Genomic DNA, 13416 nt, shown 5'->3' on the forward strand with positions numbered 1-13416 from the left:
AGGAGTTCAAATCCATCCTCAGACCCCTAATTATCTAGCTGTGTGACCTTGGGCAAATCACTTAACCCTATTGCCTTGGAAAAAAGAAAAGAACATCTTAAAAAGCATAAGAAATGGAAAAGGAGGTACAAAAGCTCACTAGAGAAAATAATTTCTTAAAACTTAGAATTAAGCAAGTAGAAGCTAATAATTGCATGAGACACCAGCAACAAAAAACAAAGAAGCATGAGAAAATAGCAAAAATGTAAAATATCTCATTGAAAAAACAGCTGACCTAAAAAACATCAAGAAAAAAAATTTTAATTATTGGACTACCGTAAAGCCATGATAAAATAGTCAAGACATTGTACTTGAAGAAGTTATAAAGGAAAACTGCCCTGTCACCTCCTGAAAGAGATGCCAAAGCTCCCCAGGTCATGAAGAAAATATCTCAAGCAAGCATAAACAATTCAAATAGCTTAGAGCTACAGTCAGGATCAAACAGGATTTAGTGACTTCTACATTAAAAGAGTAAAGGGCTTGGAATATGATATTCTCGAAGGCAAAGAATCTAGAAATACAACCCAGAAAGACTTACCCAGGAAAACTAAGTAAAATCCTTTAGTAAAAAAAAATTATATATATTTATATATATATAAAGATCAGAAATAAATAGAAAATTTGAAGTTCAAACACAAAACTCAAGAGAAGCATTTAAAAGGTAAACATGAAAGAGAAATCATAAGGAACTCAAGTTAAAAAACATTTTCATTTCCTTTAGGGGAATATGATTTTCGTAGTTCCTAAGAACTTTATTGTTACTAAGATAGTTAAAAGGAGTTTACATAGAATGCATGGGTCATTTATGTTGGAATGAACTCAAAAATGAAGGTGTGAAAAAGAATAAAAAAAACTCAGGAAAAAGAGGATCAGAGAAAATTTTCTTTAATAAAAGAGGTGTGTGAAAATGAGTTTGGAAGGGAAAATGAAGAGATGTCAGACAATGCTTGAACCTCACTCTCATCAGAATTGATTCAAAGAGGTAAGATTATATATACACATTCATTTGTGTATAGAAATCTATTTTGCCCAATACAAAAATTAAAGGGAAAGGGGGATAAAGAAAATAGGGAAGTGTTGTTAAGAGAGAGAGTAGATTAAAGGAGGCAGTAGTCAGAAGCAAAATACACATTTAAGGAGAGAGATAAAAAGAGAAACAAGGCAATGCGATGAAAAATATATAATTTATAATCATAATTGTAAATGTGAATGGGATGAATTTACTTAAAAACAAACAAAACAGAATGGATTAGAAATCAGAATCCAACAATATGTTATTTACAAGAGACACATTTGAAACAAAGAAACATAAAATAAAGGACAGGAGCAGAATCTAATATGCTTCAGCTGAAATTTTAAAAAGGCAAGAGTGCCATCTCAAAGTAAAGGCAAAACTAGAGTTTATTTAAAAGAAACAATCAGGGAAACTACATTTTGCTAAAAGGAACCATAAACAATTAAGTAATAACAAAATTTTAAGATACTTATCTGATAAAAGTCCTAACTTCTCAAATAAATAGGGAATTGAGTCAAATTATATTTTAAAAAAAATTCCATTCCCCAATTGATAAATGATCAAAGAATATAAGCATGGTTTTCAGAAGAAGGAATCCATCTATCAATAATCAAATGAAAAATTCTCCAAATCAATATTGATCAGAGAAATGTGAAGTAAAACAACTCTGAGGTACCATCTCACACCTATAAGAAATGACAAAGAGGAGCGGCTAGGTGGTATAGTGGATAGAGCACCGGCCCTGGAGTCAGGAGTACCTGGGTTCAAACCCGGCCTCAGACACTTAATAATTACCTAGCTGTGTGGCCCTAGGCAAGTCACTTAACTCCATTTGCCTTGCAAAAACCTAAAAGAAAAAAAATGACAAATATTGGAGGAGATGAGGGGAAAATAGGTAGATTAATGAGCTATTGGTAGAATAGGGGACTGATCGGAGCATCTGGAGAACAATTTGGAACTATGCCCAAAGGACTCTAAAACTGTTTATATCCTTTGACCCAGCAATGTCACTACTAGATCTGTCTCTCAAAGAGATTAGAAAAAGAAAAGAAAAAGGACCTATTTGTACAAAAAATTTAGCAACTCTTTTTGTAATGGCAAAGAATTAGAAATTGAGGGAATGCTATCAATTGGGGAATGGCTGAACAAATTGTGGGATATGATTGTGATGGAGTATTATTGTGCCAAAAGAAATAACTAGGGAGTGGTTTTAACAAAATATGGCAAGACCATATGAACTGATGCAAAGGGAGAAGAATCAAGAGATCATTGTGCACTGTAACAGTAATATTGTAATGGTCATCGACTGTGAAAGACTTGGCTACTCTGATTAATAAATTTAAAAATCCATGACCTTTTTCCAAAGGATTCATGATGGAAAAAAATGCAATTCATCTTCAGTGAGAACTGATGAACTCTTGAGTGCAAATTGAAGTGTAATTTTCTCATTTCATTTTTTATTTTGCTTTTTTTGCAATAAGGCAGATACGGAAATGTGTTTTACATGATTTCATCCATCATATGCTTGCCTTCTCAGTGAATGGGAGGAAGGAGTGGGAGGGAAAGAGGGCATGAATGAGTAGGTCAAAAATAAATAAATAATAGAAGTTTTTTAACAGAGATTTTATAGTCACAACTGAACATCTCTTTTTTTTCCCCCATGTTAGACCTGAATAAGACTTAGCTTCTTGCCTTAAGAAAGACACAAAAGCTGGTCTCTTAGTCATTTTCACTTAGCTATTATTCAAACTCATGTTTTTATCCTCTTGGGAAAAGTAGAGGACAGCTTTCTCAGATCACCCCATTCCCCTCCATATTTCCTGCCCACAAAAGACAAAGCCTATCTAAGGTATTTGTAACTTAATTCAATCAGCACAAATTTGAAGATTTTTCCAACTTCATTCAGTATCATGTGGGTAGGATCACAGTCAGTGGACTGTGGGAGTGATCCAAGGCTAAGATATGACAAGAAAAGTCCTTTGATAGGATAAAGGAGAAAGGAATACCCCCAAAAGGTCAGTGCAGGATTAAGTGACTAAAAAAAAAAAAGATATCTACACTAGGGACCTCTACTTTCTCTTCTACCATTTTTCTTAACCTTCTGCATTGTGCCTTCTGATTATTCAACTCCAAGTTACTCTATTCATTGCTAAATTTAATGGTATTTCTTCAGTTCTTATCCTTGCAGCATTTGACGTGAATGATGACTTTCTCCTGGATACTTTCTACATCATTCTGGCTCTCTCCTGCTTATACATTTTGGGCTTGCTGACCTCTCTCTTTTGCTGAAGCTTTCTGTATAATGTTAAACACATGGGTATATTCCTATTCTCTGCTCTGGACCATCATCACTTTACCCTCCATGCTAATGAACTCATCGGCTCCCATGGATTCAATTATCATCTCTCTACATGATTCCTCAGTCTGTTTATCTGACACTATATGTCTCTCCCAAAGGCTAATCTCCTATCATTCATAGTATTTTGACATTTAGAACTGAAATCCCAAGAAGCAGGTAAGGGGTGTAGTGGAAAGAGCACTGACCCTGGAATCAGGAGGATCTGAATTCAAATTTGACCTTAGATTTTTGATGCTTACTAGCTGTGTCAGTCTGGACAAGTCACTTAACCCTGATAATAACAAAAATAATATCCTAAAGGCATCTAAAACTCAACATGTTCAAAACAGAATTCATTTTTTTTTACCAAAATACTGCTCTCTCTCTCTCTGGATATATATGTACATATATAATATATATGTATATATATATTATGTACATATATAATATATATGTATATATATATATATGGAAAGTATGTATAGATAGGTAGATGAGAGAGACAGACAGATAGACAGGTGATTAGGGAGGGAGGGAGGTAAGTAGACAAGTGATATTCCTATGAATAACTTACTACTGTCCAGGCTCAGTGACTGGCACTTGGTGGGTGCTTAATAGTTTCTGACTAATAGCATCACCATCCTTTAAGTCAGCCAGACTAGCAAACTCTGTGTCATTCTGGACTCTCCATCATCATCCCACAAAAAGCCAATCTGTTGGTGAAACTTGTACTTTCTCTCTACAACATAACACTTATCCATGCATCTTATCACCACTCAGCTGAAGGATATATTTCTTGTTTTTATTTTGCCTTAATTTCCCAGGTAACTCCATGCCCCAGAGAGCTCATATAACAAATAACTTTTTAAAAGGGAAAGAGAAAAAAAGTAAGCATAATTGATCTATAGCATTGAAAAAAATCTGAGAAAAAATTTTTTTGGATCTGTGGAGTCACAATTGGCTAATAGTGTAGAAAGAGGCTGCTTTCTCATATTCTTTGAGACTACATTCATTATTTATAATTTTGAAATAGTCATTTTTCTATTATGTTTTGGCTACTGTATTTTCCACAGAACTGCCCCTGTACCTAGACAAATTTGTCCTTTGTTTCAAGAAAGACCATGACATCAGGAAGGTGATGCCATGACCAGCATATGAATTGGATTTGAATGAGGAGGGGGCTATACTAAGTCACCAGCCTCACTTTCTCCTCCAGAGATACCTGGATCCAATGGACAGATATGAAGCATAGAGATGGTCCTGGATGTGATGCAATCAGAATTAAGTGATTTGCCCAAAGTCACACCACTTATCAAGTGTCTGAGACTGGATTCAAATGCTTGTCCTCCTGATTCCAAGGTCAGTGCTCTATCCACTATACCACCTAGCTGCCTTACCTATACAAGTGAGCCCCTGTTCAGGGACCACAGCTTTGGAGGAAAGCAGCCTCAGCTTTTCTGAGCCCAGGTGACTGAATTGCATCATTCAGAGACCCACCACCAACCTCTAGTTTTAGAACAGGCTATATGTACCCTTGACTTAACTCTGGAACCCCATGTACTGGTACCCATCTGGTGGCTGAGAGAGGAGACTGCGAGATATACCAGCCATTCTGGGAGCTTGGGCTTGAATGCTGGGGGATAGGCTACTCCAGGGTATTCACTGACTTCTACCACCTTTCAAGGACCCTGCCTCAGGGAAGGAGCTCTTCAGTTATACCTGACCCAATTCCCACCAAGATTTCCACTGAGGGGTGGAAGGGAAAGGTGGGAAGATTCCTGTACCCTGACAGGAACCAGAGAGATGCCTACCTGCTGCCACCAATGTTGGAATCCTGACCCTGCTGCTTCTGGGAGCCCCACCCGCCAATGGGGCAGAGCTGAGGTGCCACCTGCCACCCTGCTGGGACTGCCCTGTCCTCCCCCTCTCCCCATAGCAACTTGAAATACTGACCACCCCCATTCCAGGACACGTTTAAGAATCTTCCAGTGCCCTGGCTGGACAATAAACAAGTACAAAAGTATCTCTTCTCTTTCTTTATTGACAAATCAGTATGTCTCACAGGAGCCCATTTATTTCACAATATATTTTTAAATAAAAAATGGAAACAATGTAAAGTCTAACAAACTGCCTTCTGTGGGGAGTGGGGGGAGGGAAGCAAAATTGGGGGGAAAATGTAAAAATCAAAATAAAATCTTTCAAAAATTAAAAAAATAATTTTTTTTTATAGTCAGGAGCTACCACAGAAAATATTTGTCCTGTTCTCAGTAGGGGAAGCCCTGACTTTCTATTAGTATTAGTGTGCCTAATTTCTACTTTCCAGATTTCCCAACAATTTTTGTCAAATTGTTAGTTCTTGACCCAAAAGCTTGGGTCTTTGGTTTTATTGGGTTACTACTGTCATTTACCCACAAATTTACCACTCTATATCTCAGCCAGTCCCAGATTACTTTGATAAGTACTTTTCTTTTTATTTTGAAAGATTTTATTTATTTTGAGTTTTAAAAATTTACCCCTATTCTTGTTTCCCTCACCCCACCCCCCACAAAAGGCAATCTGTTAGTCTTTACATTGTTTCCATGATATTCATTGATGTAAGCTGAATGTGATGAGAGAGAAATCATATCCTTAAGTAAGAAAAATAAAGTATAAGAGATAACAAAATTACATAATAAGATTACGGTTTTTTTTTTTCCCTAAATTGAAGGTCTTTGGTCTTTGTTCAAACTCCACAACTCCCTCTCTGGCTATAGATATTCTCCATCACAGACAGCCCAAAATTGTCCCTGACTGTTGCACTGAGAGAATGAGCAAGTCCATCAGGGATGATGATCACCCCCATGTTGCTGTTAGGATTGCACAACATTCTCAGCACCAGTTCATGCAAATCCCTCCATGCTTTCCTGAATTCCCATCCCTCCTGGTTTTTTCTTTTTTTTTGTTAATATGACTTTATTTATACATTACTAAAATATTCTTGTTTAAGAGTAAATATAATACCCCTCCCCCACAAAATATAGAACCTCATGAAAAATAAAGTAAAAGAAAGAAAAAAATGTGTTTCAATCTGTGTTCTAATACCATCAGCTCTGTCTTGCGTGGATCATTTTCTTTATCATAAGTCCATCACAGAATTTACTTCCATATTTTTCCACATTTGCTGTTGCTCATTGTAATTCCCTCCATCCATTCCTCCCCATTATCATATATTATATTTTCTCTCTCCTTTCACTGTGCCCCTCTTCTTAAATGTGCTGTGGGGTAGCTGAGTGGCACAGCAGACAGAACACCGACTCTGGGGTCAAGAGGCCCCAAGCCCACCTACCACCCCAGAGACCCAGGAACCACCTGGCCCTCTGGTCCCAGACAGGCCCCCCCAATCCCAGCCCTCGAAAAAAAGTAAAAAAGAAAGTGTGTTAGTGTGTTATATCTGCCTATTCTCTCCTATGATCTACCCTCTCCTTAATCACTCACATCCCTCCCTTTCCCCTGTCCACCTTCTCTCCTTTTTCCTCTAGATGTCTATACCCGATTGTGTATACTATTTCCTCGCTGAGCCATTTCTGATGAGAATGAAGGTTCTCTCATTCCCCCTTGCCTTCCCCCGTTTCCATATCATTGCAAAAAAAATACCTTTTATATGAAATATCTTAGCCTATTCCACCTCTCATTTCTCTTACTCCCAGTACATTTCCTTTTTAGCCATTGACTCCATTTGTACAATATATTATATCTTCAAATTCAGCACTCTCCTGTGCTTCATCTACCTGCTCTATTAAGTGAGAAGGTTCATATGAGTATTACCAGTATCATTTTTATGTGCAGGAATACACATAGTTCATCATCACTAAGTCCCTCATAATTTACCCTTCTCCTCCACTCTCTCTGCTTCACCTGAGTCCTGTATTTGAAGGTCAAACTTTCTGTTCAGCTCTGGTCATTTCAACAGGAATATTTGAAATTCCCCTGTTTCATCTTTTCCCCATTTTGCTGGGTAGTTGATTCTCTGTTGTAAACTAAGATCTTTTGCCTTTCAGAATATTATATTCCAAGCCCTTAATGCAGTTGCTGCTAAGTCCTGTGTGATCCTGACTGCAGCTCCATGCTATTTGAATTGTGTCCTTCTGGCTGCTTTTAATATTTTTCCCTTTGACTTGGGAGTTCTGGAACTTGGCTATAATATTCCTGGGGGTTGTTTTATTTTTTTTTTTTGGATCTCTTTCAAGGGGAGATCAGTGGATTCTCTCAATTTCTATTTTACCTTCTGCTTCTAGGATATCAGGGCAATTTTCCTGTAGGAATTCTTTAACAATGAGGTCAAGGCTCTTTTCCTGATCATGACTTTCAGGTATCCTAATAATTTTTAAATTATCTTTCCTGAATCTGTTTTCCAGATCAGTTGTTTTTTTCAATGAGATGCTTCACATTTTCTTCTAACTTTTCATTCTTTTGGTGTTGAAGTTTTGTGTCTTGACTTCTCATAAAGTTATCAACTTCCTTTAGCTCCATTCTACATCTGAAGGATTTGTTTTCCTCAGAAAGCTTTTTTTAATCTCCTTTTTCATCTAGCCAATTCTGCTTTTTAAAGCATTCTTCTCCTCAATAACTTTTTGAATTGTTTTATCCATTTAGCCTAAGCTGGTTTTTAACATGTTATTTTCTTCAGCATTTTTTGACTTTCCTTGACTAAGCTGCTGAATTCATTTCCATGTTTTTTCCTGCATCTCCCTCACTTCTTTTCCCAGTTTTTCTTCTATCTCCCTTACTTGATTTTCAAAAATCTTTTTTGAGCTCTGAGCCCAACTTCTATTTTTCTTGGAGTCTTTAGATGCAGAAGTTTGTACTTCCTCATCTTCAGTTTGAGTATCTTGATTCTCCTTGGAATCATAGATAAAATATTTATCAATGGTCAGGTTCCTTTTTTTTTTCTGTTTACTCATTTCCCTAGCCTGTACCTGGTTTGGGGGTGCTTCCTGAGCTTTTGAGTTTTATTGGGACACCTCAACAAGGACCTAAGTGTGTGAGGCTCTGACTGCTCTCCTGGTCTGTGAATGACCACAATACCCCTCTGCCCCAGGGCTGGGTTGGGGGTCTCTGTTCTGTGGGGGACCTAGACTGTGATCAGGATCTGAATATGGTCAGAGCCCCAGAGTCCTGTTCCAGGGACAAAGGACAGAACTCATTAGTCTCCCTCCACTCCCTTACCTTCGGTGGGGTGAGCACTCAAGGCGCAGGTGCCCAGAAGCGCAGGTGCCCAGAAGCGCCTGCTTGCAGGCTACATGAGCCTGCTTCCATTTCCTGGATCTGGGCTTGCTGAGTGCTGGGACCAGTTGAGGGCCAGGGCTTCATGCTCGCTCTGGCAGAGGTCTCCCTGCTGATCTTCCAAGTTGTGCTTTGTGCTCCCTTGGGTGCAGGTTGGGAAACTGCTTCTGCTAATGGGAGCCATAGCTCCTAGGTGCTCTGGGGCTATTCCAGGGAGGCTGAAGTTTCTTCACTCTGGCAGGGCTGCCCCTCTAACCCCGTGGAACAGAGTTTTCCCACTATTTTCCAGGTTATCTTGGGCTGGAGAATTACCTCATTGGATCTTTCTGTGGGTTCTGTCTCTTGAAAATTTAGAGTCACAATTTTAAGATTTTTGAAATATTTTGGAGAGAGCACCTAGGAGAGGTTCTTCTGCCGCCACCTTGGCTCTGCCCTGACAATTACTTTTCAATATTGTTTGAAATCTGGTACTGCTAGACCACCTTCCTTCACATTTTTTCATTTATTCCTTTTATTTTTATTTTATCTCTACAATTGAATAATTAATGTAGATAGAACTACCATTCCTGGTATGAAAATTATTGTTCTTGTATTTTATATTTCTCTGTAATTTATTATATTCTGTAACCATATTCTATATTCTATGTAACAAATCTAAGCTTCTTTGTCCGTGAGTGAAGTTCATGAATTCAAAAGTTCAGTTAGATACTACAGTTAAGTTTTCCTTTTAAGCATTTTTAAAGAAAAATTCTGAGTTAAAGTTAGAGGTTTAATACTCTCATAAAAACATTCTAATAATAATGGAACTATGATTTGTTCCATCTTTTGCTTTTCCTTGCCCAATTAAAAGTGATTTTATCTCATTCCCAGGGACTGGTGAATCTATCCTTCATCAAGTATCAAAATTCTAGGGATGCAACTACTTCCCATAAATCCATAAAACATTCCTCTAATACAGAGAGGGGTGGTCCTAATCCCATGTGTGCATGTCCACTTTCCTAATTGGAATCAGTCATGTTTTCCCCAACTCTATGATGTCACTACCTCTATAACCAATTGTATTCTTCCTCCACCTATAAAATCTTATTCTTTGTTCTACATGCCCCACAAGCTATAAAAGAGGAGCTGCCCTGCTCAGGATCTTTTGACTATCTGATGCAGAATCATTGATCTGATCTGTTCTATTAATAGTTGTGCCTCTGTTCATGTTATCTTTTTTTTTAGGTTTTTGCAAGGCAAATGAGGTTAAGTGGCTTGCCCAAGGTTACACAGCTAGGTAATTATTAAGTGTCTGAGGTCACATTTGAACTCAGGTACTCCTGACTCCAGGGCCGGTACTCTTATCCACTGTGCCACCTAGCCGCCCCCATTCATATTATCTTGCTCAGATTGTGCCTCAGTCTACTTTGTTGAATTTCACTCATGACACTGGTATCCTGGTGATTTGTAGCTATAATCTCTTTGCTAATATTTTGTTTAATTTTTTTTGCATCTGTATTCATACTATATAAACTATTTGAAAAAATGCATAAAGGAGTCCTACCAAATTCCTTTGAAGTTACAAATATGGTTCTGATACCTAAGCCAAGGAGAACAAAAACAGAGAAAAAGGGGCTAGTATCTCATTCTCTAAAGGAAAAATCTTCAAATCCTTGAGTCACCCCCCAAAAAATCACATGAACCAGTCCCACAAAGTAGTCAGAGAAGAACAAGCTCAGACTTTGTTTTCATTACTTCTATGAATAATGCAGACCCATAAATCATTTTCCTTTTGATTGGGATGCTTGGGATAAACATAATAATCTGATAGACTGCATAAGGGGGAGGTGAGCATCATTACAGAAAGAAAGAATTGCCTTGACTTTTTATAGGCTTGGAAGTAAATTATTTTCTACTTCCTGTTGAAATAAAATCTGTCCTATAGTTAATGTACTGTTAGTCCTAGTATTCACATAGAAACTGAGAGAATTTAAAATTATTATTTATAAAAATCTAGACATAACCTATATTCATTTTTTCATAATTTTTTTATTTTTCACAATTACATGTAAAATAATTTTAGCATTCTTTTGTCAAATTAGGAGTTACAATTTCTCTCCTTTCCCCCTCACCCCCCCATTGAGAAGTCTATAAATTTGATATTGATTATACATGTGGAGTCATGCAAAACATATTTCCAAGTGAAGTCATGCTATGAAAGAAAACACAAACCAAAAAAATTAGAAAAAAACAAGAAAAACATATAAATATCTTTAATCAGCACTTAGACTCAGTTCTATCTCTGGAGATGGATAGCATTTTTCACCTTAAGGAATTGTCTTGGATCATTGTATTGCTGAGAATAGCTAAATTATTCACAGTACATCATCATACAATATTGCCATTACTGTGAACAATGTTCTCCTGGTTCATTTCACTTTTACATCAGTTCATGTAAGTCTTTCTAAGTTTTTCTAAGAACATCCTACTCATTGTTTCTTATAACACAGTAATTTTCCATCACAGTCATGTACCAGCCATTATTCATCCATTTCCTAATTGATGGGCATTGCCTCAATTTCCAGTTATCTGCCACCATAAAAAGAGCTGCTATATTTTTGTACATATGGGTCCCTTTCCTATTTTTTTTTTATCTCTTTGAGATACAGTCTTAGTAGGGGTTTGCATGACTTTGTAGTCTTTTGGGTATGGTTCCTAAATTGCTCTTCAGAATGATTTTATCAATATACATTACCAGGAGTACATTAGTGTTTTAATTTCCCCACCTCCCTTCCAACATTTGTCTTTTTAGTAGTCATATTAACTAATCTGATAGGTTTGAGATAATAGTTCAAAGTTGTTTTAATTTGTATTTCTCCAATCAATAGTGGTTTAGAGAATTGTTTTTTATATGACTATAAATAGCTTTGATTATTTTGTCTGAAAATTACCCATTCATATCCTTTGGCTATCAATTAAGGAATGGTTTTTATTTCTATAAATTTGACTTAGTTTAATATATATTTGAGAAATGAGGCATTTATCAAAGAAACTTGCTATAATTTTTTTCACAATAACATATTTCCTTCTGTTTTTTAGTTTCCCCTGTTTATCTTATTCTCCCCTTTTACCCTATCAATTCTCAAAAGTAGTTTTCTTCTTTTACTCCCCCCCCCAATTTTATTGCTTTATTGATTGTCCAGACCTAAGAAAGTGATGGAGAAAATGCTAATGATAAAGATTTAACTTAAAAATGTATTCTGAGTACATTTTGGGGGAGGATACCATTAAACATTACCAGCACACTCTATTTTTGTAAAACCCAACTCTTCATGAAGTTTTTTTATCTGATCTCTCTGACCAGTAAATTGGAATTCTCACATAACATTCTATTTATTGTTTCAGATCTACGATTTCATAAATGTAGGGAATTTCCAGAGTGAAAATTACCCCCTGACCAATCCAGAACAGTAGTCTATCTCTAATTTACAATCTTAGAGAATAGAGTTAACTGTTGGAGCAATTAGAGGTTGAATGATTTGACTCTGGTCACACAGATATCACAGCTGGGATTTGAACTCAGTTCTTTCTGACTCCAAAGCTGTCAAACTTTTAATTCACTGACTCTACTGTCTTTCATAATGATAATAAGCATTGTTTTTAAGGTTTGAAAAATACTTTACAGGGGCAGCTAGGTGACGTAGTGGATAAAGCACCAGCCCTGGAGTCAGGAGTACCTGGGTTCAAATCCAGTCTCAGACACTTAATAATTACCTAGCTGTGTGGCCTTGGGCAAGCCACTTAACCCTGTTTGCCTTGCAAAAACCTAAAAAAAAAAATACTTTACAGTTTGCAAAATACTCTTTATATATTAATAGACTTAATCTTATGAAACCTAGAGGCAGTTAGGTAGTCCAGTGATCCAAGAATCTTAAAGACCTGAGTTCAGATTCAGCCTCAGACATAAGCAAGTCACTTAATTTCCCTCAGCCTCAGTTTTCCCAAATAGGGCTAAAATTAGCACCTACTTTCTGGGACTGTGGTGAGACTCAAGTTAGATATTTGTAAAGCAGTTAGGCCAGTGACTGACATATAGTAAGGACTTAAGAGATGTTTTTTTTTCCTTTCAAGGCTCTATGATTATCCCCACTTTACAAATGAGAAAACTGAGGTTGAGGAAGGTTAAGTGATTTACCCAGTAATTATATGGGAAAATATTTGAATTCAAATTTCCCTGACTCCAAGTCATGTACTACCAGTATTTTCATATATTATTATATATTTCATATGTCTTGGCCCTACTAGACTGTAATTTTCAGGATGGCAGGGACCATGTTTTATTGAGATCTTACATCTCCTCCATCTCAACACAAAAATCTGTATACATACACTAATGACTTCCTGAAAAAATGAGTTTAGGGATGTTCTGTCTCTAAAAAGTTCCTTCTTCCCCATCCATTTCCTGCCTCTCCCACCTCCCACCCCTGACCCCAGTCCAGATCCTGAGCAACAATTTTTCCTTGTCCTTTCCAAGCTCAAAGAAGAGGATAGGAAGAGGGAAGGTGGCTGGGGAGGAGGGATGGGAAAACAACTCAGATGACAAGAGCCTCAGATTGAGGAGGAAGGTCCCTAAAAAGAGAGAGAGAGAGAGAGAAACAACAGAATCAAACCCATTATTCAAGGTCAAGACTGAGGAGAGGGGATGAGGGGTCCAGGCCCCAAGGTTAGCCCGGGGCGGGGGGATTACTCTGGAGCCTAAAACTCCAGAAGAGCAGAGTGTCTA

The sequence above is a fragment of the Macrotis lagotis genome, chromosome 8, assembly GCF_037893015.1.
Source record: "Macrotis lagotis isolate mMagLag1 chromosome 8, bilby.v1.9.chrom.fasta, whole genome shotgun sequence".
In the NCBI taxonomy this organism is placed as follows: Eukaryota; Metazoa; Chordata; class Mammalia; order Peramelemorphia; family Peramelidae; genus Macrotis; species Macrotis lagotis.